The sequence below is a fragment of the Octopus bimaculoides genome, chromosome 18, assembly GCF_001194135.2.
Source record: "Octopus bimaculoides isolate UCB-OBI-ISO-001 chromosome 18, ASM119413v2, whole genome shotgun sequence".
NCBI lineage: Eukaryota > Metazoa > Mollusca > Cephalopoda > Octopoda > Octopodidae > Octopus > Octopus bimaculoides.
Genome location: NC_068998.1, coordinates 13,847,581 through 13,852,457, shown reverse-complemented (window position 1 = coordinate 13,852,457; position 4,877 = coordinate 13,847,581).

Sequence of the window (4,877 nt, the reverse complement as noted above, 5' to 3'; positions counted from 1 at the left end):
TATATATATATATATATATATATATATATGTATATAAATTGAAAGTTATAATGAATAAATGCTCCAATTGGTCAAAACAACTTTATAACATTCTCATATTATCATAAATCAAACAAATATATTTCAAAACATCAGGGCATTCAATGGTAAAACCCAATAGTATAAAATATACACATATATATGAATAAAAGGTGATAAAACCTAAAAGGGTAATATGGGGGGAAGTCAAATGAAGAAAAATATGTGGATTAAATTAATGCAGAATAAAAGCGACTAAAAATTTCAGGCAAGGAAACTAAAATAATATAAATATAAATATATAAAAATATAGGGCAAAGTGGTAACCAGAAAAGAGTCCATTCAAATCCATCTCTATGATCATTTCAAAAGATGTTACCTCACTTGGTCAATGTAAAATCCATTAAGGAAATCAAAGGCAATGACCTTTGCTTCAGGAGAAAACCAATGACCTTTTCTTCATGAGACGTGACCATTTGACAGCCAGAAATGTGAGACTTTTGTAAATTTTCTCCTGAAGAAAAGGTCATTGTCTTTGGATTTCCTTAATGGATTTTACATTGACAAAGTGAGGCAACGTCTTTTGAAATGATCGTAGAAATGGATTTGGATGGACTCTTTTTTTTGGTTACCACTTTGCCCTATGTTTTTATACATTTATAGTATTTTAGTTCTATTGCCTTAAATTTTTAGTCACTTTTATTATGCATTAATTTAATCCGTATATTTTTCTTCATTTGACTTCACTCGTATTACCCTTTTAGCTTTAATCACCTTATGTGAGTAGTCATGTAACTCCTTCACAGCAAGAAGTTTGTTCTATTCTGGCTCATTCTTTCATACCTTAATCTCTCATCTAGCATAAAGCTTGTTCCTTCTCTACTGTAATCCCAGTCAATCGAACAGTATTTTAGTTTTGCAAGCTGCATGTACTGGCACTACCAAAAAGGTAAAAGAAAAGCACCCAGTACACTCTGTAAAATAGTTGGCATTAGGAAGGGCATCCCACTGTAGAAACTGAGCCAAAGCAGACATTGGCTCATGAAGCAGTCCTCAAACTTGCCAGATCCTATCGAACCATCCAGCTCATGCCAATATGGAAGATGGACATGGTGATGACTAAGTATTAAGGTTCAACTAAACCGGCTGAAACTTCTGAAGACTTTGCATGACCACAGTCCAATTACTGAAACCATTTAAGGAACATCATGCAGACTAAGAGAATGTCAATCATGTTTAATGAATACAAATCTAGATAGAATTATAGAAGCATATTATAGAAGCATATTATGTACTTTACATTAATATAAAATCAGGTCAGTGCAGTATTAATACACTAATGAAACGCTATCTAGCCATCTTACGTGATGACAACTAATTCTCAAATTAATTCTTGGTGTAGCTAAATTAAATACATTCAGTCTGAAATAAGACATTCATGTGTAGGATGTCATCTGTTGGAGATATTTTCTATATTGATGTGTTAGTAATGCTTAATTGATCAATCAGTGAAATAAATTAATGTTGTGTCAGGGTATGAACTTAAGATAAAATGTATCAAAGAAATTATATTGAGAAATTTCATTGTCTAATTGTTCACAGGCCAAGCAGTACACAGTATTATTTGAAATGCCAAGAAATGAGTCTATATGTTGTTATTCATTTTACTAGAAATAGCAGGAAGATTGCTTCAAATCATATGCAACTGCCTTTTATTAAGGGTGTTTTTTGTTTTGTTTTGTTTCCTTTTTTTTAAAAGTGTAGTCAGAGTTGGAAAGGCAGCAAAAATTACACTTTTCAGCATCCCCAAGACTGGCAGGAGGAATGGATGATATTAATCTCAGGTTAGAACGCTAGCCTAACCCTTTAGCATTCAGGTTACTCTATGAAGTGGAGACGCAATGGCCCAGTGGTTAGGGCAGTGGACTCGCGGTCATAGGATCGAGGTTTCGATTCCCAGACTGGGCGTTGTGAGTGTTTATTGAGCGAAAACACCTAAAGCTCCATGAGGCTCTGGCAGGGGATGGTGGTGAACCCTGCTGTACTCTTTCACCACAACTTTCTCTCACTCTTACTTCCTGTTTCTGTTGTGCCTGTAATTCAAAGGGGCCAGCCTTGTCACACTGTGTCACGCTGAATATCCCTGAGAACTACGTTAAGGGTACACGTGTCTGTGGAGTGCTCAGCCACTTGCACGTTAATTTCATGAGCAGGCTGTTCCGTTGATCGGATCAACTGGAACCCTCGACGTCGTAAGCGACGGAGTGCCAACAATATTCTATGAAATGTAATGCTTTATTTATTCATTGTTTTGAATTAACCATGCATTGTCTCAGTCTAAGGCAGTGAGCTGGCAGAGTTGTTAAAATTAGCCAATAGATGAACACAGGGAGAAAAATTAGCTTATGAGTTGCCCAACTTGGCATAAAGGACCCAAAGTTATTTTCAAGACATTATTTTTTTTTAAAAAGTGCGTTATATATCCTTTGTAGTATAGGTACAAAGCCTGAATTCTTTTGGGAAGAGGTTAGTCAATTCCAGTGACCCCCCCAGTACTCAACTGGTACTTATTTTAATACAGTTCTATATTTAAGAGATGAGAAATTATGTACATTATTTGTTAACAACAAACAAGATGAGGACAAATATCCATCAATTGTAAATAATGTAAATATTGGTACTTATTTTATCAACTCTGAAAAGGTGAAAGGTAAAGTCAACCTTGGTGGAATTTGAACTCAGATCAGAAAGATGGGCAGAATGTTGCTAAGTATTTTGCCCAGCATGCTAACGATTGTGCCAGCATGCTGCTTTAAAAAAAAAAAAAAGGGTTATACAGTGAAATTTGCGATTTGGTTATGGTTACATCTATTGTGTTGATCATCTGTGTTTGAGTGCAAAAGTGCAAATGCAAGGGTACATGTGTGTGTGTGTGTGAATGTGTATGTGCGAGTGTGTGAGTGTGTGTATGAGTGTATGTGAGTGTAAATGTGTGTATGTGTGTGTGTGTGAGTGTTTGTGAGTGTGTGAATGTGCATGTGTGAGTATGTGTGTGAGTGTGTAAATGTGTGTGTGTATGAATGTGCCTGTGTGTAAGTGTGTGTGTGTGAGTGTGTAAATGTGTGCGCGTATGTGTGTGAGTGTGTATGTGAGTGTGTGAGTGTGCATGAGTGTATGAATGTGTGTGAATGTGTGTTTGAGTGTGTGAGAGTGTGTGTGTGTGTGTGTGTGTGAATGTGTGTGTGTGAATGTATGTGTAACTGTGTGAATGTGTGTGTGTGTGTGTGTGTGTGTGTGTGTGTGTGTGTGTGTGTTTCAGAAAATTCAATACCGTGTGACAACATGATAAAGATTATAAAGATAATAAACAAAAAAATCATAGAAAAGTTGGAGAGAAATGACATAAATCAGATTTGCAATGTGGGTTAAATTTAATATTATAAAGGTTCAAGTTATTAACCCAGAATTTTTAACTTGAAGCACTTACGTGAATTTAAATTATTGTGAGTTAAAAGTCATAATAAGATTTAATATTTATCTGAATTAAGGTGGCGAACTGGCAGAAACATTAGCATGCGAGGCAGAAGGCTCAGCGGTATTTTGTCTGTCTTTATGTTCTGAGTTCAAATTCTGCTGAGATTGATTTTGCCTTTCACCCTTTTGGGGTCGATAAATTAAGTACTAGTTGTATTCTGAGGTCGATCTAATCAACTGGTCCCCTCCCCCAAAATTTCAGGCTGAAACCCAAAATTTCAGGACTTGTACCTATAGTAGAAAAGAATATTTATCTGAATTAAGGCAGCGAGCTGGCAGAGACATTAGCACGTGAGGCAAAACACTTAGCAGCATTTCGTCTGTCTTTACATTCTGAGTTCAAATTCCTCATAGAGCACTCCACGGACATGTCTACCCTTAACGTAGTTCTCAGGGAGATTCAGTGTGACACAGAGTGTAACATGGCTGGTGGCCCTTTGAAATACAGGTACTACTCATTTTTGCCAGCTGAGTCGACTGGAGCAATGGGAACGTGTTTCTGGGAATTGAACTCATGACCTTACATTCTTGGAGTGGTTAGCATTAGGAAGGGCATCCAGCCATAGAAACCATGCCAAATCAGATTGGAACCTGGTGCAGCCCTCCAGTTTACCAGTTTCAGTCAAACTGTCTAACCCATGCCAGCATGGAAAGCAGACGCTAAATGCTGCTGCTGATGATATATATATATATATATATATATATATATATATATATATAGGGCAAGTGTCATGAATACACAAGCTTTGTGTTTACAGAAACCTATCTTTATTTAACAATATCAAAATCCCAAAATACATGACTAGATTAAATTAAGGACTCTATAATAGTTTTATGAGACTTTAATTTATGTAATTCAGAGCTATTTCTTCCTGCGATCTCACCAAATGCTACAGCTAACTTAATAGCACTGACAGCATCAATCACAGTAACCACACCAAGCATACCATCCACCACATTAGCATTAACCATAACAACAACACCAAGAACGATCAAAATAGCCACACCAATACTACCAGCCTGTACCAAGCCACACCGGTCATCAGCCATAAACCACTACCAACGACAACAACAGCAACAACATCATCCACACCACCAACGCCAGCACGACCACTGAGCGCATCGTCCATACCACCTACATCAATAACCACACTATCACCATCAACAATATCAGTGATAACACCACAGCCACACCAATACGCAACACTACCACTGACAACCACATCGCCACCAACCACATCAACTGCAACATCAACACCAATACCGAATCTACGAACCACACCGTCAATTAAACAAACCACAATACCACCACAACCACCACCACC